The 26,037-nt window shown below is 32.3% G+C and overlaps 1 protein-coding gene across 1 annotated transcript in view; it reads right to left on the reverse strand.

Moving 5' to 3' along the window:
* LOC129222197 (RIMS-binding protein 2-like) overlaps positions 1–22,369 on the reverse strand; it is a 167,464-nt gene extending 145,095 nt beyond the window's left edge. The window contains exon 1 of the mRNA XM_054856668.1: positions 22,204–22,369. The gene's annotated coding sequence lies outside the window, so the exon portion shown is untranslated. The remainder of the gene's footprint in view (positions 1–22,203) is intronic.
* Positions 22,370–26,037: the final 3,668 nt, after the last annotated feature.

Raw genomic sequence — 26,037 nt, forward strand, 5'->3', positions numbered from 1 at the left:
GTCACTTTCCAGTCACCGCAATGGTCTGGGCTGACATTTGTGCCACTGGGAAGACGCAGCTTGTTTTCATTGACATCAAACGTCAAAATTAATGCTGGGGCTATCAGCAGCGGGTTCTATGCGATGTACTGAGGCCATGGGCAACAGAACACTTTAGCCAAGATGGATTCACACTCCAACAAGACTGGGCTCCTGCGCATTCGGAAGATCGACGATTGCCATCTGCGAAGATCTGTTCCCAGGTTTTTGGGGCAAGGATGTTTGGCTCCCTAACTCACCAGACCTCAATCCGATGTATTACTCGGTGTGGTCAATCTTGGAGGAAAAAATATCGGGAAAACGATACTCCACAGTCGACATGCTCAAAACGGCTCTGAAGCGTGCCTGGAATGCGATAACGGTGAATGCGTGCGCGAGCATCTTCGGCAATTTCAGACTGCGGCTCCGTAAATGTATTGAAGCCCAAGGAGCCAATTTTGAACAATTGTTAAAATTTTTTGTTTAATGTTATTATTATTGTTTCAATAAAGAGTTTTTATTGCTTTAACTTGTTGATTTGTTGAATTATGTGTTAGTTACAGCCTATTGAAATATCTAATAAAATTGTGGGAACTTTCTCCGCACCCTGTATTAAAAATACGAGGATTCACATTGCACTATCGACAGTAAAGACAACTGTCTAAAACTCAAATGTCGAAAGCTATATATAAAATCAATAGTTTTCACATTACTTGTAATGACTAAAGAAAAAAAACAATGAAGAAAAGGTTTTAATATTTATGTCTTAATAAGCATAAAAAAAGTCTAAATCAGAAATCGAATATATCTTGGAAACTATTTGTAAAACTCCAGATCTCTTCCGCACAACAAAGTTATTCATTGTCATCACCACTGCTGGTTGGGAAAATATTGATAGCAAGTGACACAATAATCACTCCAGTTAAGAGACATAGCTCATGAAAAAACATAAAAAAATAGGCTTAACAAAAATGGAACTATGTATAGACGCAGACGATGAATGTACGATCTCCTTCTTTCCTCTCCCCCTCCCCTTATCTTTCTCAACGAATCTACTCATAACCATTCTTCCTCAAGTCTATTATTCTGTCTTGGAATCCATCTTCAAAATGTGAAAAAAGAAGTAAACAAAAACAGCTTGCAGATAAAAGAAAGCTTTAAAACTTGCAGACAATAAATTCAAAATCTTTCAAAGAAAAATGTATGCTCTCAATAAAAATTATCTCATAAATAGCATAGAAATAAGTGGATTGTCTTGGACATCATCCAAGCATTTAAGTCATTAGATCTTCAGTTAGATTTCTTCCTTTTGAAAACGGCCTACTGCCACCTACTGTAGATGCCTTTATTCAGTCAAACTCACTTCTAATATATATTCATGCTGGAAGTTTACCCCAAACATGGAATAAATAGCATTTGATTTCTTTAATGCGATTCAGATTACACCCATTTCCCTTGCATTTATAAAAAATTACTTTTTATGAATTAGAATAAATATTGGAAAACAAAGTAGCAATGAAGAGGATGCCTCATCTATGAAGGAGTTAGAGAATTCATATTATTTACAATTCGTGAGAAGTAACGCGAGAAGTTTAACTGAATCAAAACCAAGAGCTAAACAGAAATGTAGCAGTTATGTACTTTGAAATAAAAGAATCTATTGGGTACTAGATAGAGAAATCCTTTTTATTATGAGTATTGGGTTCGCTTACTCCATGATTACATCACTCCATGGTTAAACTGATTTTCACCTATAAATGGCAACTCAAAGAGAGCAAGAGTTTTTCATAGAAATTGCAATTCTGGAACTTGAATACGACACCTAGTGGTACTGCAAGAAATTTGCCAAAGAGGTAAACATTTCCATTTTGCACGGACAAGATCGATGTCTCCTTGGACAGATCATATCTGACGTAATTGGGTTGGTCTTGGTTTTACCTCTTACCGCCGGCATTTGCCAGCCACTGCTGAATCTCTTGAAGTATATTTAAATTTGGTCGCTTCCGAAATTTTAAAAGTATTTTTTTCTGAAAGAGCATGCTTAAAAACATAGGATTTGACCATTTTTAAAATAATTTGACTAAGTTTACTATTTTTAAAAAGGTATTTAAATCGTGCGCAGACTCAATTTCATTTTTTGCGCTTCTGCGCATGACATCACAAATGATGAAGTGCCATTCACTGTTGCCATTAGCGTAATATTTAATTCACTTCTTTACTCAGATGTAGTGGCAACGATATGGTTGATAGCAAGCGCAGAGTGCAATATTTAATTCGCTTCTGAATTACTGAAAAAGCAGTAGACAACAAGTGTAAAAGCAGCGTGCCAATGGAATACGCCAAAAAACATCATTTGTGACGTCATAAAGAGCACGCCTTGTTTGAAAAATCGGACATTTAAAAAAATTGATTAAAAAATAACTGTTGGGAAAATAAAAGAATTTTCTGGATCCATGTCCCCCCCCCCCCACCCGCTAATTCTATCAACTTTAGTGACTAAAAGTCGGTACTTTTGACTGAAGGAAACAACCCCCTTTGCGAAGACGTAATTTACCCTGCGTTTCTGTGCGTACTTTCCCAGGGATTTAAAAAGTTACCGTTAGGATTTACGGTTGAAAATACCATGCAGTAAATTTTTATTTCTCGTTGGTGGAATTATAACCCCTATACAGCCACCCCACCACACTCCATGATTTCGTTACTGTCACATAAATTAGTAAGTTAATGTGCAAAACGATAAATTTTGTGCTGACGAATAATGTCAAATACTCGCAGTTTCAACGTTAGTCTATTTCAAACATTGTCACTGTAATAATTTCATTTTTGAAGAAAATAAAAGTTATATGTATAGCAGTCGACGCATAATTTTTAGACAGCACATTCAATTTTAACCACGTATAAATTCAACTTTCATTTGAATATAACTGTTCATTACGAAACAGTACTCTGAAGTAAATTCGGCAATTTATCAAACTTTAGAGTCCTTTGCTTTATACAGGAAGAAAAATCTAATTCTGAGTATGACAAATAACCACAGAGACTGTGTCAGTAATGGTTAAAATTCAGTCATTAAACGAAACAAAAATTCTAATTTTAACGACGGAGGAGCTGTATGGGAAGAGGTGTGTTATACTGCTCCTGTGCAGGTGTCAAAACAGCAATCGATTTGAAATGATTCATCAGACATTTAATTAAGTCGTAGGTACGTAATAAATTCTACCAAATAAAAATTCATGTGCGTAGTTTCGCAGTGAGAGCTTACTTCACTAAAAATAATTTGACGATTCTGCTAGCTGTTCAAAGGGGCTTCCGAATTTTACAATTAATTTTCTTTTCGACGGTTTGGTAATTTCTCGCTTTTACAGTGTCGTTTTGGTGGGGGATTTTTTTCCCTTTCAGATTTAAAAAAAAATGCCTACCAGCGATCTTTTAGCACAGTATAGAGTTGTACTTTGGCCGAGTGCCGATTTTTCAAGTACCGACCCCCCCCCCATCCCCCATTAATCGTTTTTATGAATGAAAGGGTCATTGAATTTCGAACTTTTTCGAGTAGCATATGTATCTTGAGGAGAGTATGCGTCGTATCAGTGGCGTCACTACGGAAGGGGGGGGGGGCGGTCCGCCCTGGGTGTCACCCGAATGGGGTGAGATATCCAGAGTGGAATTGCAAGTTTCTGAAAAATATGAAGCTAAAATGCATTTTTAAGACTACAAATTTGAAATTTTTTCGGAGGGAAATCCCCCGGACCCCCCTTGCTTACATCTCATACCATGAAGCTTACACTATACTCAGGATTACGTTCATATTGTCAGTACTTTGAAAATTGAATGAATTTCTTGCTTACTTAGAATAAAACTTTTTTTTTTTTTTTTGCGTTTGTTTTTATAGGATGACATCCAAAATTATCGTCCCAGGTGTCACCCATGCTAAGTACGCCACTGATATATATATACACTAGGGGGCTCCATCCCCAGCTTGCTTCCCTCGCGAAGCTCCGTTCGCCACCTGCAGTGACTCAATGTCACCTACGGGGGGTAACAATTGGTGGTTTTAGTGCTTTTGCCCCAGGATGTCCAGCCCCTTCTCTCCAAGCCCTTAAGGTTTTGATGGGTAAGAAAATGCGAAATGGCATCCTCTGGGATGTCCTGTATCCAATGGTACCAGTATTGACCAGGCAGACATTCAAATACGGTTACAGACACAGAAAGACACGAACAGGTTTTGATAGTATAGATGCATCAGGAATTTTATTAACGGTATGTAGATGCTGTATGTGTTCAACTTTTTATTTTTCGTCTCTTACTACATTAACGCTTCAGAGAGAATATCAATTTCAATAAATGCATTAATTGAAACTTCGCAAATCATCTTTTGTGTTCGAAAATGAAAGTTGAAGTAAATGCGAACCGACGTTCTTTCTTCTATATCGATACAAATTACAAAGAATTCTCTTTAGCGCTGCACTTCTCGGTTAATTCAGGATAAAATACAAATTCTATGTGCTCCAATGAAAGAGCGTAAGCCTTTAATCTCGCACTAAGACTGGGATGCTTGTAAGAGTCACTTTTGGGAAGCTTATTTTAGAGAAGACTGCTTCACTGTAATAAACTCATCTCGCAATTAGAGATAAAATTCTTTTTCGCAAAATAATTAAAATAGCATCACGTCAATGCCTATGGCTTTAATGTTCATAGTTTGGGGAAAAGGACATCTTCTTCTATTGCACGTTCGACATTTTAGTAGAGAAAGCACACATTAATTTAAAATAGCGCTACTCGGTTTATTGAAATTTCTTTAAATGTTATGCACCTGAATGTTTTACTGTTCAATTTTGTAATGTTTGTTAATTTTACTTACAATTACTTTTGGCGTTTTTATTTCATCAATTTTCCTCAAATATTTGTTTAGGTTTAATCACTTTTTAATGGACTTTTTTTTAACAGCTTTGAAATGTTTATAAAAGCGTATTAATAGGGACTGTGTTGTTTTCCACATAGTTAAGAAAATTTTTATTTTAAGTATTTTTGATTACATTTAGTCCTTAACACCTTGTATATTAATAGATTTATTTATTTGACTTAGATATGACGGGTGAAAATTACTTCTACATTTGCATGAAGCAATTGTCTGTTTGGTGATATTTTGACAGTTGAAACTGTAACCCTTACTCCAGTGGATTAACCCTCAACTCCAGTAGTCAGCGTTCATTGTTAACCACTTTTTCGTTTCTTTATTCCCCCGAAATGACACAGTGTTACCAGTAAAATAGTTAAGCTACCGGATCCAATTCAGCCTTGTCACAATAAAGCATTTCCCTGCATGTTAAACATTCCTAAAACATATTACCAAATTATCGTGCCGTGGCGCGAGTTTCATTGTTGATGAAGTCAGCGTTACTCGATCAGTGAATTTGCTATTATATATAGGAGAATTATTACTTTTATTTATGTATTTCAATTTCCGTTTTATGCTGGTTGCGGTCTAAATGCAGCATCTTCTTGAAAATCATTCCTTCAATTTCCATTTTTCTTGACGATTTCCGAAAACATTTCGCACTTTAATATTTCTTACCCTATTGTTCTTTCGTACTTGTTAATAATTTAATTTTTATTTTATTTTTTGTTTACAAGTGCTTTTTAAGAGTTAATAGTCTGATGAGGTAAATTCAAGCAAAACATGTTTCTTTTAGCTTTTAGCATATTCGTCAAATAGACAAATTATAAACCTGAAATATAAAGTATATATATATATATATATATATTTTAAATATACATATTTTAAGTTTATATGGAGATAAGTCATTAAGTAAGTCACAAAAGATAATAAACAATTTATCGTGATAATCACCCGGAAGCATTTTAAAATTTTTTTCCGCACTATCTCCAGCAACGTTGATGCTACTATCCCATCGTTTTATCAGAGCCCTAATTTCAGGTGCATAAAATTCTTTGGATTGCTGTCTCATACACAGTAGGACTTCATGTTTAACGACGTCGTCATCCGTTCAAGATGACATCACATCACAACACACCCGGGGATCCACTGTTTGTTCAAGATGACACTAGCACTACGCATCCACCTCACAGCCCAGATTTGGCCCCAAGCGCTTTCCATCTGTTTGGTCCGCTGGAACAATATTTTGAGCTGGAGGCATCAAACAATTTGAAGATAATGGCGAAGTTCATTATAAAGTCCTACTATGGAAATTTTCCAATCCCTCCAGACTCTCACTTAGTTAAAGCGAAATAAAGTTACTTGAAAGTAAAAAAACAACTCAAAATAGCAAAAATTGCCGCTTTTGTCGGATGCCCTTTCATCTATAAGCTCACTTATTTGGCATTGAAAAAAGGCTCTGTGTAACCCGGAAACACGTTTCTGCAGTCATCTGCAAATCGTGCTATTTTGCACTGTTATTTTTTTTTTAAATCTTTTACTTTCACCTAGGGATTCTTTTATGCATAATTGTGGTAACTAAATCTATGCTTGTTAAATAATAAGTAGCAGCTGATAAGTATCTCACAAAAAAATCAAAAACCCAACTAAACAACCCATGAAACGCAAACTAAAATCATACAGCGTTGAATCTAAAATCAATTTGCCCGGAATGCGAATATAAAATCAATGTTTCACTCCTCAAATAGCTATGTCGGATGTAAATTTACTTTTTCATCAATCACTCAAGACATTAGATGGAAAAAAACACCCGCAAAAAAATTTGTTGCCGGTTTTTTTCGGAATACAATTGTTTTATAAAAATCTGAGAATGAATCAATATATATCTATATTTTTTACCTCTTCCCTTGAGTTCAAAATGCATCGTATTGTTGCATCCCATAATGCATAGCGAAACTATTTTCAAGATAAAAATACTGAAAGAAAGGAAGCATTTCTCTCCATTTGCTAAATTTAAAAAATCGATTTAAGTCATTTCCGACTTTTTTTTTCTTTCTTTTTTTCATTCAAATCATTTGGCTATTCTATGGGGGAAAAAAGAAGGGAATATGTCGTATTTTAATCTTTACAGTAAATTTTAAAATAATTAGAAGAAAGAAAAAACGCAATGGGGTTGTTTCCTTTAGTCAAAAGTTCTTTTAGTCACTAAAATTTATAGAATAACCAAAAAAAAAAAAAAAAATTAATTTGAATTTTTGGCATCTTGAATTCAATCTATGTTTTTCGCAATCACGAGCGTGTGTGTGTATGAATACGCGTGTGTGCATTTGTAAGCGCATGTGTGTGGGTGCGTGTGTGTATGTATGCATGTGTGTGCGTGTTGTGTATGCAGTGCTGTGTGTGTATGCGAGTGTGTGAGTAGGCTTTCGCGTGTGTATGTAGGCATATGTGTTTGTGTCTGTGTGCAGGCATGAGTGTGTGTAGGTGTCTGTGTGTGCGCGCAGGCATGAGTGTGTGTAGGTGTATGTGCGCAGGCATGAGTGTGTGTATGTGTGTGTAGGCGTGTGTGTGTAGGATATGGACGCAATCTGGAGACGGTTTTCGCGAGAGGAGCAGCATCGTGTTGCTGGTCGACATGAAGGTGGTGCTCGCAGAAGGAGGTGGTGGGAAAATAAAATCATAGGAATTTAAAACAGTCAAATGAAAGCAATAAGCAATCGTGATTGCTCAACAACAACAAAAAAAAAAAAAAAAAAAAGGAGCCAGAAAAAAAACATTTATTTTCCCAACAGTTATTTTGTATTAATTTTTTTTTAACTGTCCGATTTTGTAAATAAGGTGTGGTCTTTATGACGTCACAAGTGTTGTACTTTGGCGCGCTACTCCATTGTCGTGCTAAATGTTTACTGTCAACCGCGTTGCCGGGTTATGATGATTTGCACTCTGCGCTAATGGTATCAGTGAATGGCATTTCATCACTTGCGATGTCATGTGCATAAGCTTAAAAAATGAATTTCAAATCGCACACCGATTAAAATAATTGTTAAAAATTTGAAACTTTGTCAAATTATTTCAAAAATGGTTATATCCTGTGTTTTTAAGCATGCTCTTTCAAAAAAAAAAAAACTTTTAAATTTCGGAAACAACGCTATTCTGCAAATAAAAAAACGAAGGCGCCAGATGTAACAAATTTTGAATACTATAGAAGCAGATAAATATTACGTTCTTTTTTAATCGAAAGCTATGCTGCGTACTATTTTAAACAAATTATTGCTCCATTAGATAAGCTTATACCACGAAAAGAAAAACGTAGTCCCTAAACAATAACTACGTCTTCACAACAGAAATTTGAATTTATGGATGCATTAGCAAGATTTAATTCTTCCGAATCGCATTAAGTGACCTTTTTTTTATTTGTTGCTTTATTTATTCATTTTCATTGTCCCCCATGTTTAGGATTTAATTTATATGTATAGATTGTTTGTTTTGTAGAGAATATCTTTAAAGCATGTGTTAATTAATAGATTGAAATTGCTTACTGTCAAAATCTATTCTATTCTTGATAACCTTTAATTTTCGCCTTTAAATGCCCAATAATTATTCCATTTTGGAGTGCGTTTTTTTTTTTTTTTGGCTACAGTTTGACACATAATTAAAGCGTTTGTTTCAAAAGGAGGTTTTTTTTTAGGAAAATATCTATATCACCATATTAAATTATTCAATGATGATTACAACATTGTTTATTGAAAGAAATATACCAAAATATGAATCGCTTTTAGTTTAAACATAGTAATTCTTATAGAAAATTTTTAATACGAATGTAAAAATGCTTTTTCGAAATTTTAGAGTTTGTCGCTTGACTGAAAAAAAAAACGTTCAATTTTTCATATATTTGTTCATTGGTTTTTTTTTTTTTTTTTTTTTTTTTTTATAGCATTTGCAATTTATTTCTCATTGTGATCACGTAAACAGCACTTGTTTTAAAGCGAGCTTAAATTCTAATCAAATGAATGATGTTTTGAGGCATTTGCACAATTTTATGACTAACTAGTTGCATTGCCCGGCAATGCATGGTCTACCTCGAAAATTACGGATTTTCTGTCGATGAGGGATGAGGGCCCTACGCCACCCCTGAAGAGGACCTAAAAATAACCCTATGAGAATTTCTGAGCATCAAAGGACCTCTGTGCCAAATTCGTCAAAGATCCGATGTAAACTGTGAATTTATACAAAGATCCCCTCCTCCGCCTTCCATGTGAATTCCTGAACATCAAAGGACCTCCGCGCTAAATTTGGTAAAGATCTAAGTGATGTACAGTGAACATTTTTAGAATTACTTCATGATGTGCGTGTGTATACTGCCGTACACAGGTAAATGGTAGTATCTGCAGAAAAGAGTTTTCGAGATGTTTGAAAACAAATTTTTGTATTCAATACTAACAATAGGGAAATGTTAAAAAAAAAAAGTTTTTTTTTTTTCCCTGCGGAAACCAAATAAGCAAGCTTGTACAATAAAGCTAGCATATAATATAGGACAAAAATGCATAAAAATGTAAAATATAAGATAGAGATAGATAGATCGATAGATATAGAGATAGGTAGATACATAGGTAGAAATATGGATAGATACGTAGATAAGATAGATGTAAATTGATGCATGGAGATATAGATACTGATTGAAATAATTTTTAAACCGCAGTAAATTTATTCCTTGCTTAAAAGGGTGAATAACATGAAAAACGAAAAGGCTGTTGTATATCAATAAAAACAGTTTTACTGTCCTGTACTAAATGCAAGTTTTTATTGATATTATGAATTACTGAAAAAAGAATTGTGCTAAAGCGTTCACTTACTAATTAGCAAGGCATAAAAAAAAGAATAATTGTTTCTGAAAAAATATAAAAAATCAGATTTTTTTTTTAAATTAATTAGATATTTTTTATTTAAATTTTTTTAAACAACTTGAAATAAATCTGCTGCTAATTAATTTACTTTTATAAATATAGTTAATCTTGCAATTGATATTTTAAAAAATAACAAACCCATTATACTTAAACTATTATTTGACCAAAAAACTTTCATGATATGAAGCAAAACCAACTTAATGCATATGATTCAAATCAAGTTCAAAAAAATGTGGCATAGTAGAACAATAAAAATACAGAAATATAGAAGGAAAATAAACAAATTAAGTAGCGTTAGAGTCGCTAAAAATCAAACGAGAGTTAAATAAAAGAAAAACGAAAATTTAATTTAAATTCTGATTTTTTTTTCAATTTCAATTACATATTTTTTTTTCCCCCAAAGAACAAATAATACCACGATTTTAAAAAAATTTACTACTTTTTTATGCATAGAGATGGTATCTTTTAAAAGCAGTTATCTTCCTGTATTTGCTCACTTCCTTGTAAACGTATGTAAAAATCTATAATTTCCTGCTTAATATGTGTGATCATGTTTTTAAAAAAATTACAAACTTCAACTTTTTTTTATTTAATGAATATTTTTTTAATATGTTTTTATTTTTTTTAACTTAACGTTTCATGCTTTGAATTTTGTTTACAAAAACTCATGGTTTAAGCAATATCAATTTTAAACTTCATTTTTTGTCACTGTTTATATTAAGAAAACCCTGAATATAGTTGCGATTAATATATATATATAAAAAAAAGTAGCGAATAATTTAAAAGCGTCTATTGGCTACTGACTGAAAATTGAATCTTCAGATTATATAAGGAGAGAGAATTTAAATAGATCAAAATGGTAAAATGGGAATAAACACCAAGAGAATCGCGATTAAAATCAATTCCTAAGCCAACGATCGGACTTGCCCCCTCCGGATACTTATTCTTGCTCTAAGGATAGTACTGCCCAATGTTTTTTTTTTTTTTTTTTTTTTTTGAGCAATTACGATTGCTTATTGCTTTCATTTGACTGTTTTGATGTGCTATCATTTTATTTTCCCACCAGCACCCTCTGAAGCACCACCGTCGACCGGCCGCCTCACGATGCTGCTCCTCTAGCGAGTAGTCTCCAGGTTGCGTCAATATCCTACACTTACACGCATACATACACGCACGTACACACACACACACACATACATACAGACACCTACACATAGACACATACCTACACACAACTACCCACACACTCATGCCTGCACACAGACACAAACACATATGCCTACACACACATACGCATCCCCCCCACACAAACACTCATATACACAACTACCCACACACTCATACCTGCACGCAGACACAAACACACATACCCTCCTACACACAAGCACACATACCCCCCCCCCACACACAAACACCCATACCCCCCACACACGCCTACATACACACACACACACACTCGGGATTGCGAAAAACATAATTTGAATTCAAGATGTCAAAATTCAAATTAATTTTTTTTTTCAAAATGGAATTAGACATTATACATTAAACATTATACTGCAATTTATATTTTTACATGCAATATGACATACTTTAAATATCTGTATGTCGTTAGTATGGGAACATGGGGCAAAGTGAAATAGCGGGGTAAAGTGAAATGGTAAAATATTTTCTCTGCTTTTAGCTCCACCTATCCTGGTATTCTTTTAACTATGTAGTACCATATGTAGTCTATTCCAGTCGGGAAAAATATAACGCTGAAGATTAAAGCATTTGGTAATGCAGGCAATTTTTAAAAAATGATACTCATATTGTAATATTTTGTTGTAAGTCAAAAATCATTTTTGTTATTGTAAAATGATACAGTTACTGTTATTAACATTTTAAATATTAATTGAGATCTCTTAATATTCAATGCAGTTATTAATTTCGTTAATATTAAGCTTATTTTTATTTTAAATAAACTGTACAATTAGTCAAGTGCATGCGAGGCAAAGCAAAGTGGATGGGGCAAAGTGGAATTGTTTGTTTCATTTACTCACTCCATCATTTAATGTAAATCATTTACATTTATTCACTAATTCATTTACTTTCCTTCATTTAGTAATTCACCTATTTACTCATTCATTCACTTATTTTCTTATTCTTTCATTCTTTTATTCGCTCATTTATTTTTCTTCATATATTAATTGACTTATTCATTAAATTATTTGTTTATTGTTTCGTTTTATTTTCATTTATTCATTTAACTTTTTATTTACAGATTATTTTGATCAAAAATGTTTTACAATCGAATAGAAAATATTTCATTAGAAAAATATTTTATTTTTCACTTTGCCCCATACAAAAAAGGGTGAAAATGTTCCACTTTTTTTAAAAAAAAAACTCAAATTTACTGCCAAAAACTAAAAAAAAAAAACTGTTTCAAAGCAAAATTTGTTATAAAAAAAGAATGTTCTTTATTTATGTACTGTAATTTTCAAAACAAATTTCCAATTCGTTCATTTTGGAAAAACTCAATCAATCTTAATCACTTTGCCCCACATTCCTCTGCTTCAGCTAACATTACGTCTAAAAACGCCAGCTTCAGCTAATCCAAAGTTAAAGCTAGATTTGCAACATCACTGTGAGGTAAGAAAACGCAAGCTTATGTGAGGAAGATGAAAGCAGATCAAGTCAGCCAGGTTTAAAGCAGTTCTACTTGTGCAGTGTTAAAGGGCTGTTCGCATGACGAAATAATGGAAAAGAAACGAACAAAACACACAGGGAGAAAAAAAATCACAGTTATTTTGAGAAGATAAAACACTAAGAATAAATATTTTCCCTTAGGAGCGTTTCCGGATGCCCAGTAATAAGATTTGCATGGCTTAAACTAAGCAGAAAACCGAATGCTTTTTACCCCGAGAACTACATTTTTTTTCCTTGAAAGAAAATTTTCTCAATCATTTTTTTCCCTAAAAACGATGTTTTTGTAACTTAAAACTCAAATTAAATTCTAAATAAACGAACTCGAAAATAAATGAAAAAAAAAACAGTAGTTTTTAATAGATTTAATTAGTTGAATTAGCTAAATAATCGAAGTTGGGACATAAGAAATTAATTAAGAGTTTTTAACTACAAGACAAAGAGCGAGCAAAAAGAGATAATTAAGAACTTTTTTAATTAAAAATGAGCAAGTGCGTTATTTAAATAAAATATTAGGAGCATAAAAAGTACTATGGACAAAGAAGAAATTGTAATGTTACTCGCTCGAAAATAGTACAAATCATGTCCAACAAGGAGCATAAAAAGTACTATTGACGAAGAAGAGTCTTTAATATACAGGTTGTTCCAGTTTCACTTGCAAGACCTCTATTTTAGCAGCCTTTAGTTCTAGATGCATACTTCGAATTGAAAAAATGTTCAAAATCAGTTGCAGGGTTAAGATATTGAAAATTTGAAGCAAAAATAAAAATGAGTCAAAAATACAAAATTTTACTTTTTATACGGGCCTTAAGTCCCCTAACTTATGTTTAGTGAAATGATCTCCATTGAAAAATATTACTAACAGAAAACTTAACATTTGTGCGACCAAAACTCAAGGAGATATTACAGTTAAATACAGTTAAAACTTTTTAAGGGACCATATAGAAGATGAGATTGGAACTTATCGCCGTTTTAGATGAATAGCAGGTTGACGAAGCAAAAAAAACAAAAATAAAGTACGTATTTATATTTTTCATTTGTTATTCAAAAATAAATAGTTATGCCATGATACGCAAAATCACAGTACAAAACCTACAACAACTTGAAAAACCACGCCCTATGCACACATATAATTTTAAACCCTTGTTAACCGCTATAGTATTTCCCCCCAAAAGGTGTTATTGACGGCGAGTGTAAAGTGGTGTATGTCACAAAACGCTGCGTATCATATCTTGGTGAATATTGGTCGTACTAATGTCCAACTTTTTGCGTTGGAATTATTTTTCAATGGAGAATATTTCCCTAAAAAAGTTAGGAGACCTAGGGTCGGTACAAAAAGTTAAATTTTGTATTTTTTGACTCATTTTTATTTTTGCTTCAAACTTTCAATATCTTAACTCTGATTTTGTATATTTTTGCAGTTGGAAATATGCATCTGGGAGTCTGGGACTAATGGTAGCGAAAATAGAGGTCTTGCAGGATATACCCTGCATATCGCTTATTTTCTCCGGAAAATAGAACAAATCATGTCCGACATGGAGCATAAACAGTGTTATCTACAGCAAATGAGACAAAATAAGGGAGGAACGTTATAGGAATAAATGAAGAACGAAATTTATTTTCAAACAAAGAGGGTGAATAAAAGCTGTGAGTAAATAAGGAAGCAGGTATCGACCAAAGAAATGAATAAGTTCTTTTTTAAAGTCAAAATGAATGAAAAAAGAATGAAGAGTAAACACAAGGGAAGACGACTATCAAGATAAAAGAGAAAGCAAGATAGTTACTTTAAAGTTTAACTAAAAAACTAAGGATATTGAAAGAAAAAATGAAAAGTCAAAAGTTAGTTAAATTTATAGAGACAAAAAAAAAAAAAATAGCAAATGAAATAAATTAGTTATTAAAATTTCGAGACTAAGCTAATTATTATAGAGTTAAAAATTTGAATAAAGTTAAAATAGGATAAGTAAAACAAGAGGCTAGAAAAATAACGAAGTAAACTGAATCTAAGCTTAGAAAATGAAAAAGAGAACAACTGACTAAAATACACAATCAATCAATCTATTCTAAAATTAAAAAAAAAAAAAAAACACAAGAAATAAAAACAAAAAAGCAAAGCTATACGAAATAAAATTCTAAATTCAGTTAAGTAAGGAATGGATACTAAAAATCAATACAATAGAAATAGAACTCAATAGGGTATCCTCTCCCCCCACCGAAAATATCTACATGACTTATTAAATCAAATATACACACAACTCCTCATTTTTAAGTATAAATTTTCAAATAAAGATAAGTAAGGACCGCATACTAAATATATACACATATGAAATAAGAGCAATGGTAACCATCTCCCCTTCACTAAAATTTTCTACACGTCTCAATGTAAAACGCATATCGCTCACAACTCCTATTTTTAAGATAGGTTTATCAATGAACAGCAAAACAGGGTTTTTCTCTTTTCCTTGTGTATGTCTCCAAAAACTATCCACGCGCTTCAAACAGAACACATATCGCACATAACTCATTATTTTTAAGCAAAAGTTTATTGATAAGCAGCGAACCCGGATCACTTATGATCCATTATTTTCTATGTTTATTTTTGGAAGTAGGGGACCATGGGGCCATGTGAAATAGCGGGGCGAAGTGAAATGGTGAAATATTGAATTTGCTTTTAGCTCCACCTATCTGGTATTATTTTAACTATATAGCACCGTATGTAGTCTATTCCGGTAGGAAAAAAATACCGCTGAAGATTAAAGCATTTGGTAATATAGGCAGTTTTAAAAAAATTCATACTCATATTGTAATATTTTGTTGTAAGTCCAAAATAATTTTTTGTAACTATAAAATAATAAAGTTCTTCTTATTAACATTTAAATATTTATTGAGACCTCTTAATATTCAATGCAGTATTAACTTGGTTAATATTAATATTATTTGTATTTAAAATAAATTGTACAATTAGTCAAGTACATACGGGGCAAAGTGAATGGGGAAAGGGAAATAGTTTCTTTCATTTACTCACTCAATCATTTAATAAATCACTTACGTTTTGATTTATTAATTAATTTATTTACGTTCCTTCATTTAGTAATTCACTTATTTATTCATTCAGTCACTAATTTTCTTATTTATTCTTTTACCCGCTCACTTATTTTTCTTCAAATATTGATTGATTTATTCATTTAATTATATGTTTATTGTTTCAATATCTTTTCAATTATTCATTCAACGTTTTATTTACTTTTTCTTTTGATCAAAACTACGTTTTAAAATCGAATTGAAAATATTTCATTAGAAAAATATTGTATTTTTCACTTTGCCCCATGAAAAAAAAAATTACTTTTTTTTGAAGATTTAAATTTACTGCCGAAAATAAAAAAGACTGTTTCAACGCAAGTTTTATTATAAAACACAATGTTTTTTCTTTATGTACTTTAATTTTCAAAACGAATTTCGGATTTTCCATTTTGAAAAAACTTAGTCATCTTAACCATTTCACTTTGACACACATTCCCCTACAATATCGGCGATATGAAAATTTATAGTTTTTAATTTTATCCCATTAATGTTATTCATTTATTTTTAAAAAAACTAAAAGCTAATATACTACATTTTATTAATGTATCATTAACATAATGTAATAATATAATATTCGTCTTTTATTAAATATTCATAAAAATATTAGTAATGCAACAATTTCAATATAGTTTCTAATGCTTACGTAGTTAAATTAAGATTGATTAAACGTTAAAGAAAATATTAGTTCTAAAATACATATAAGCATTGCATATTAAAATAATCAATTAACAATTGTACTAGTATAACATATGGTTTTAAAAAACTTTCATGTTTAAGTTCTACATGATATTTTATATTTATACAGTGGCTCCCAAAAGTCTTCGTACACCTACGACTTTCAACGAAATAGGCCCCAATCCATTGGTTAGAATTAATATTTCGGAATAGGTATTTAATTATAAAATCTATGATCAATGTTTAACAAAACTACATGAAAAGTTTTTAAAAAATATTAAAACTTAATTTTTTTAAAATCAAAAACCAAAAAGTGCCGGAAATTTTATCTCACAAAAGTCTTCGTACACTTTATAAAATGTCTATATATTATTGAACAATCTAACTTTTGATTAAGTTATTAATTAGTAGAATATCATACAGTATTCATAACACCTTTTAAACGTCTGGGAATAGATTTCATTCTTTTTCTTTCTTTTTTTTTGCGTAATTTCTGAGTAAGTGTTCAACAACACTTCAAATCTCACTGTTTCTAACTCTATTTTTGTCTTAAAGCCCTATTTTCGTAATCTAGCCTCCAGATATCTCTAAATACGTTACATTAAGATAAAATCTGGAGATTAAGAGAGTATTTTCTAAACTTAAGGACAATTTTCGAGGCACTAGACGCAGACGTTGAAAACCGTGTGCTTCTTATCGTTATCTTGATAAAAATCGAAGTTGTTTCCAGTAACCAAATTTTTGGCTAAGAGTTCAAAATTGGTTTTTAAAATATTTAAAGGAACAGCATGATTCATTATTTCATCAAAAAATTACAAACTACCAAGTCCTGATGCTGATATGCACCCTCACGCTACAACACCTCCACCGTCCTGATAAACTGATCCAAATAAGTTCTTAAGATTAAGTTCCTAATTTTTTCTTCTACTTACAATTATACAACAATTTAAGCAAAAATGTTAAATTAATGTTTATCTGTAAGTAAGACATGATTCTAAAATGATTTTAGCTTATTTATCATTGATTTTGCGACGAAAAGCGTAAGCTTTCTGTTTTACGCACGACCAAGAAAATTTCTGCGGGAAGAGGTCCCATTTATTCCAGCTAATCAGAGAACTTGGCGAACAATTTTAGGTGAAAATTAAATGTAAAATGTTTCATTTAACTCTGCAGAAACTTTTACAACACTCAAATGTGTATTTTTCATAATTTTTTTAACTTGAAATCTCCGACCACGTTTTGTCAACTTTGCCGGTTGACCTTTTCTTACCTTGTTTTCGGTTCGATTCCTTTCTTTAAAGCATTTTATCGAGTACTTTACTATACAACCAAATAAATTAACTAATTTAGAGACATTTGAAACCAATTTACCACTACTGTGGGAAAAAAATTGAAACTTTGAATGGTGTTTGCTGTTTTTTACGAATACCAGCTTTTTTACAGTAATAAGCACAATATTAAGGAATAAATAAACAAAAAATTAAAGCCAAATGACTTATAAGGGTCAACACAAAGCAAAAATATTAATAAAACGACATATGATAACTTTAATCATGAATTTATTCGAAAATATTTGAGTGTACGATGACTTTTGTGGCGTGTTATTTCTCTGTCTCTTCGTTTTCTGACCTATTTCGAAAAAAAATCCGTCAATATTTTGAAAAAAACCAATGGGTTGTATTTAGAATGACATAGGAATGATGTGAAAAAATATTGAACTTTATATTCGAATTGAGTTTCGAGTTATTTTGGCTTTACTAAAAAATTTCAAAGTGTACGAACACTTTTGGGAGCCACTGTATATATGACACTGACATTTTTATGTGATTTTTACAGGGCACTTGTATATGTATATAATCTTTTTACAGCGCACGTATATATAGTCGTCCGTATCTATATATATAATTCTCTTACGTGCCGGCAAATGAAGGGGTGAATTTCTAAACCTCTGTTGGCAACACTTCGCCGATAAATCATGTAAACAAACTTCTACGTTGTTTTGAAATCTTGAATCACAGAATACTCAACGAACTTTTTTTTTTTTTTGAGATGAGTTTGAGTCGGGCTGTGGCCCATTTCAACCTTAATCAGCAAAGAAAAGCTCAAAGAAGGCAGGAAACCGTTCTTGAATCCAATTTAAGACGAGCCATTTCCAGAGTTGTATTCTCTGATTCGCTGCCGATAATTTTTAGCGGCTGGGGAATTTTCAGTCAGCAGTTCCTTCAACAGATCAGGTGCGTCACACAATGCCGGTAACCGCACCTTTCCGTCATGGCAACATTTAGTATATTTATTTGCAGTATTACGCTCTTTCTGCCAATAAAGAGCACCACAAAATTCGCATTCTTCACACATTGCTCCACAATCATGTTCATCGGCAATGTTGTTTTGAACGCGTAGGCGCTTTGAGCGTCGTCTATTCTCTGCTTCAGTACGACAGTTCAGTTCAAAATGAATAACCGAGAAAGAATTTACTTTATTCCTTTTATTCTCAGCTGAAAGGTTTCGCCAAATTTGTTTAGGGTTATAGTAGTTTTAGTATTGTGCAAGCAAAGTAGCCTTGGCGAGTTTTCGCGTTTTTAGTTAAACCATTTTTTGTTCGTGACGTGGCAAGGATTCAGAATAACAACAAGAAGGACAAACGTTTGAGAAAATATGTTTGGTGCTCTCTGAGCCTGTTTTTAGTCATGGCCAGCTCTATGTGGCATTATCAAGAACAAGATCTTTTGAAGCAGTGTCAGTTGTGGCTCCCAAACGGGACATTTTTAATTGTGTATATGAGGAAGTTTTCTCAGATTAGAATATATAAGAGTGTAAATATGTAAATATATAAGAGTGTAAATAATGTAAATACATCCCTCGGGGGAGCCTGTAACCCCTAGAGGGTGCGTCCCCAGGTGGCGGATAGGGGAATGCCTTCATTGGTTTTCCAATGGGTGGTAGAAGGGAAATAAAATACCTTCCGCGGACCAACAGGTAGAAGTGCAATCTCTCCAAAGCAATGACAGACACTTTTGTATCTATAATGGTAAAGTTGTGCACATTGCCAAGGCAGTCATCTTACATACAGCAAAGTTAAACTGTCGAAAATCTGGCTAAAGCAGACAAATTAACATTATGAACGTAATTTTCATATTAGTTAAATGGATGGTGACCTAAATGCAATTACCAACTTTAATTTTTACGGAAAATTTTAGCTAGGCTAATGTATTGGCATACAGCGAGCGAGCGAAGCGAGCATGGATCGCGAAGCGATCCACAGGGAACTGCGTAAGCAGTTCCGGGGGTTGGCGAGCGATAGCGAGCAGGGGGCGATAGCCCCCTAGTTCAATATAATGTTCAGTATCGATATTAGTTATGTTATATTTTATTTTTAAAACAACAGATATACATATTTCACAAATGACTGTAAATATTATTCACATATATATATCATTTAAAGTACGTAATTTTTTTACATAAAATGCATATTTATCTATAAATAATGGAAGAAACATTATGTTTAAGTGACTTGAGGATGCAGTTATTCTTTAAAGACGATAGTTTGAGCCGGGTAAAAATATTAGACACATATCATTAACTTGATTTAGTTATTATCCAAATTGAAGTAGTTGTTCATGTCTCTAATTTTGAGAAACAAGTTACTGATTTTAAAAAAAAACCTAAAAAATTCGAGATGGGAAAATTTGTTATTAAATTATATTAGCTAAATGATGATTTTTCATTTGTTGGTAAGATAAAAAGATAAACACACACAAAAAAATTAAAGTAAGCCTTAAAATTATTTTAAGTGCAAAATTAATGAACTAATAACTAAATTATAATCATAAATATTGAAGAACTAATCTAAATTGAGGGACATTTTGGAAAGATTTTGACAAATAACTGCTATAGTACAATAAAAATGGGTAGGTATAAAATAAAAAAATAATTTCAGTAAACTCATAAAAACAAAGTTAAAATTGCACAAATTGTATAGTTCGAACTGCAGACACGAACTTCGGTGTTACACCTTTTTCAATGCAAAAGAGGAAAAAAAAGAGTTTATTAACGAAAAGACAGCCACCAAACGTTTATGATTTTAAATTATCGCACACCTGTAAACATTTTATTTGTAAGTAACTACATGTTAATAAAATAAGGCAAAACAATGCATACACCAAAGAGGAGTTAAATTTACGAGTAGAAATACATCAGAGTGAATTAGTCTAATTGTTTATTGAAGTTTTTGATTACTAAAAAATAAGACAAAACAAAACTTTACACAGATTGCAGAAAGATGAGTTTTAAAAAAATATTTCGAATTAAAAAAAAAAGATATGATTTAGGGGAAAATAAATTAGGAAATATTTGATACTATGGACAGTTTTTTTTTTTCGTTTAAATTTGTTTTATCTGTAATAATGTAGCATTTGGAAAATACACGGCAATGATTTTATTGAACAAGGAACATAAAAAAGGTATATATATCCGCCAAATATGTAAATAAATTTTAAAATATAGCATGTATAAAACATTCAATAGCAAAGCAGAATGTGCGACGAAAAACAAATGACCCCTTCAATAAGATTGCAAAAATTACCCATAACCTCTGAAAATTGATTACTGGGATTAATAAAAATCTTAATTATTTGGAAGTGGTGCAACCAGGAGCGGCAGAGATAAACGACCTCTTACAAGAGTAGATTTCAAGCCACTCACAAAATAAAAATTCAATAACAATATTGCCAATAATATTATTTAAATACGTATGCTCAAGAAATGTTACGAAGAAATCCCATTCCTAAGAGAAGCTTCTGGTTACGCCCACTGTTATTTAAATACTACAAAGATACCTAATACACCCAAAATAACAATATAATGGGAAACAGCAAAGATGAAATTGAAACTGCATTAGTAATAGTAATGAATTGAAAAATCTAACCACGTTTCAAAATCTAGAAAAAAATGGGGAAAAATAAAAACACATTAAATCTTGTGAACCTGCATGTTTTTCGTATATAAAATACTTTGCACAGGGCAAGAAGGCATTGCACTAAGAAGAAATCAAACAACATATACAATAAAACTCCTCCTAACGGACACCCCTCTATTGTGGACAAAAAAATTTGTTCCGTTAGTGTCCGCATTAGAGGGGTTTTACTGTATATAATATATATATATATATATATATATATATATATATACAGTGGATTCCCATTAATCAGGACTAAAAGAGAGTCCAGGTCGTCCGAATTACGGTATATTAAAAAAAACTATAAATTGAGCCAAAATACATAGACTACTGTACACAGCAAAAACTGTATTTTAAAGTCAAGATAGTTAAATATAAAACTGCATAAAAGTAAATTACAAAAAATCAAATTACGGTCAACAAACACACATTTTTGTATTAACTCGCCTCTTATCTATACAGTAAATACATCTAATTGGCTTTCCGGATTAAGTGAAGTTCGGTCTAATAGTTTCCGAATCAATGAGGGTTTATTTCAGCTAGTTTTCATACGTTCAGTGTTCGGATGTTTATAAAAACTCTAATTATTTTATTCTTATTTTTAAAATTTTATTAAAATGTATCAGAATAATTTTATATATATATTATAGATATTTATGTAAATATATATATTTATAGATTTTTAACAGATTTATATCAAAATTGTTCAGCATAATTATCCAATATTGGGCGGAAAAAAAGGGGGGAAATTTCGATGGAGTTTCGCTATGCAAGGCGCTGTTAATATATTTACAGGCATCCCACGCCCACCGCAGCGATCGGCGAATTCTCTTGACTACGCCCGCAGACCTTCCCGCTCAGCCTGGACATGCTTTCTTACCGCATGGTCCGTACAGTTGCAGTGAAGATAACACTACCCACTAAGCCTACTCGTCAAAACCATGGAATCCAAACCTTCCCAGCTGGATCTAATATCAAGAAATTTTCGTACTTACCGGGCGCCTGCGAGCACAAGTTTCCTTTTTTTAGTCTCCGTCTTTGCTCGGATTTTTGTGTTGTTCTTTTTTGGTTAGATCCCCGGACTTTTTTTGTTTTTGTTTTCTTTTATTATATTCCGTGGTGCAAGCCGGTTCTCGGGTTTTGTGGAGTTGGTTTCTGATCAATGGTAGTAGCAGATCGCTGGAGAGCACGGGCGGTTCCATTCGCAGCGCAGGGAGGGAGGCGCGGGAAATGCGGGAAGGGGCAGTTGGAGCGCCCTTGCGCGGAGGAAACTGGAATTCTTTTCACTTTCTTTTTTAGCAGTGACCGGGGTGAGGCATATGTTTTGTTCTTTTCGAATTGAATTAAACAGCAGAATATTCAAAGGAAAAACATACAAAATGGCAGTAATTCCTAGCAAACACGTTCTAAAACGAGAACATATTGCAAAAACTAGTTCACGCGATAGTTAAAATGAAAAGAATAAATAAGTAAAATTTAAAACATTCTTCAATTCCAAAATGAAGATGATAAAATTTGAAACCAATGCGGCAGTATTTTACCTAAAATGAAGTCAATAATAAATAAGAAAAAAAATAAATAACAGTTTTTCCTTTTCCAACTAAAACAGAATAATTATGTATAGAAAATTAACAGCAATCAAGCAATGTCAAAGCATTGTACAAACTAATTCGCACGACAATTAAAATGAAAAAAAAAAAAAAAAACACTCTTTTTAAAATATAAGGGAAAAGGGGGCACATGTGAACAATTTTTTTCATTTCTTAATTTTTCAGAAAGTGTTATCAATTTCTCACAGAAAAAGAGTCCCCATGATTCATTTGATTGTCTTTTCTTTGTGCCACGGAATTTTTCCAGATTTTTTTTAAAAATATTTCTTTACTTTATGGAAATTTGAAAAAAAAAAAAAAATCCTTCAATTGTTCATATATGCCCCTATGGGGGGGGGGCACATGTGAACACGATTGAAAAACACAGGACAATGTTTCAACGAAAAACTCGTAATAATGAAGCATATACGTATATACCAATTACGTTCAAGGGTATGTAAACTATACAGTGTCAGTTTGAATTGTACTGTAACAGACATTAAGAAAATATTTTTTTCCGAATTATATAACCCTGCTCTGCTTACTGTCAAAATTTAAAGTTTAATAGCATGTTCTAATCAATGGATCGACAAGAAAAAATCTTATAAGACTAAACAATACAAGGAATATTTTATTGTGTAAAGTTTATCTTGTTATGTAGTGCACTTAAGCTTCATACACAATATGATGATGAATTTTAAAATTAATCTCAACTTCAGTTTTTAGTTAAAGGAAAATATTTTGTCTTTATTTTCCTTGCAAATATTATGTATCATTAAATTTTTGGCCAACAGTTTAGTAATTAAAGAATTAAGACCAAAATAATACTAAAATAAATAATTAATGATTATGTAATGATAATTAACAATAAATTTACAAATTGATTGCAACAAAACAACAATTATAAATATTTACATTTCTTTTAACACTTATAATAAGCTCACACTATTTTTTATATTGCGGAGAGGATATGGGAACTGTTCACATGGGCCCTTACATGTTATATTTCACAAGTGCCCGCCATCTACATTGGAACTAATTTTCAAAAATAAAGAATTTTTAATTTAATTACAAAATTTAAACATTGGCATAGATAAATTTAGCTTATTTAGTTAATCTAAAATACGTTTTCACACGAAGAAGACTGATAAATGTACATCTTCATCTGCTATAAAAAAAAAAAAAAAAAAAAAAAAAAAAAAAAAGCTGTTACCACAGAAACATAAACTGGCTCCTTGCGCTGAAATTTTAGTTGAGAAGTAAGGCTGGTACTGTCATTACTTGCGAATTTTTTAAGATTTTTTGCTTGACGTTATCTTAGTGAAACATACTATGTTTACATGTGCCCCCTTTTCCCCTAATTTGATTACAAAATAAAGATGATAAAATTTGATATTATAGTTTAATGAAAATTAAAATGAGTTTAGAAAAAAAAATTAAAACTAAAATATCACCCACCCCCTCCCCAAAAAAGAATAACTATTTACAGAAATTTTCTCCTTTTATTCATTTTTCAAAACCTTAGGATAAATATATGTGTAACCATAACTGAAAAACATTTTCATGGTATTTAATGCAGCATACAACAGTGCTCCTTAACTTGTGTTTCGCGGAACCTCAGGGTTCCGTAGAGATAACTAGAGGGTTTCTCAAAACTTGTACTCTTTCTTTTAATTAAGGTTTGAGTGAAGATTTAAATCAGTATTTTCCGAATGAAAGGCAAGGAGAGAGTATCAAAATGAATCGTGGATTGAAAACTCATTGACTAAGCACAACCTAAGACTATCCAAAAAAGAAAACGCATCTTTTATTGAAACGTTATTTCAAACAATTTTTCAAAACGTTATTAAAACTTTAAAATGTTCGGGTTTTTTTTTTTTTTTTTTTTTTTCTTTTTTTTTTTTTTTTTTTTTTGTTATATTCATTTTAAGTTTTCTACTATAGCGCTTCTAAACCCAAGAGGGAATTATGAATAATCCCGTATTTTTTGATATAATGATTTCTGTTTTTATTGTAAGTAAACAGCTTCTTAGAATTACATGCAATATACCGACAGCCCACGTTATGACATCCAGGTACTGCAGATTTGTCCTTGTTATGTACTCATCAGTCTGGAATAGTCAATAACCGAGCTGGAGGTAGATGACAAATTGCATATAGTTCTAAGGCAGAGGTTCCATTGAAAAAGAGGACAATAGACAAAGTTGCCACTCAATCCTGGGTGGGAAAGTCCTTGTGTTTTCGATGTATGAATATGCAGCAACAAACAATCGAATTTGTATAAGAATATTAATGTCATAATAGTTTCATCACAGGAGAAAAAAAAATTAATTTGAATTTTGACCTCTTGAATTCAAATTATGTCTTTCGCAATCACGAGTGTGTGTGTGTATGTAGGCATGTGTGTTCATGTGTGTGTGTGAGGTATGTGTGTTTGTGTGTAGGGGGGTATGTGTGTTTGAGTGTAGGGGGTATGTGTGTTTGTGTGTAGGGGTATGTGTGTAGGGGGTATGTGTATGTGTGTGTAGGCATGCGTGTTTGTGTCTGTGTGCAGGTATGAGTGTGTGGGTAGTTGTGTGTATGAGTGTTTGTGTGTGGTGGGGAATTTGCATGTGTGTGTAGGCATATGTGTTTGTGTCTGTGTGCAGGCATGAGAGTGTGGGTAGTTGTGTGTAGGTGTTTGTGTATGTGTAGGTGTCTGTATGTATGTGTGTGTGTATGTGGTTGAGTGTGTGTATGTGTTTGTGTATGTGTGTAAGTGTGTGTGTGTGTGTATGTATGCGCGTGTAGGATATTGATGCAACCTGGAGACGGTTTTCGCTAGCGGAGCAGCATCGTGAGGTGCGACACCTGGTCGACGGTGGTGCTGCAGAGGGTGCTGGCGGGAAAATAAAATGACAGCACAATCAAAACAGTCAAATGAAAGCAATAAGCAGTCGTGATTGCTCAAAAACAAATTAATAAATAATAATAATAAGCGGAATTAAAGAAGAACTCATTAAAACTGAAATAAAAGCATGCTGGCTGAGTACTAATGCTTAACTTTTGTTTTATTGTTTAAAAAGGTGACTCTCAATCACTCATGATACATATTTATTTTTCAATTCAAAGCTTTTTCTGCTTTTTTTTCCAACATATACGGTAACGGCACCAGTACACTAGCGCTGCCAAAAATACCTTCTGGAGGGGGTTTTGATCAAAAAACCTTCTGAAGAGGATTTTTTGATCAAAAATACTTTC

This window comes from Uloborus diversus, chromosome 5 (assembly GCF_026930045.1).
Source record: "Uloborus diversus isolate 005 chromosome 5, Udiv.v.3.1, whole genome shotgun sequence".
NCBI lineage: Eukaryota > Metazoa > Arthropoda > Arachnida > Araneae > Uloboridae > Uloborus > Uloborus diversus.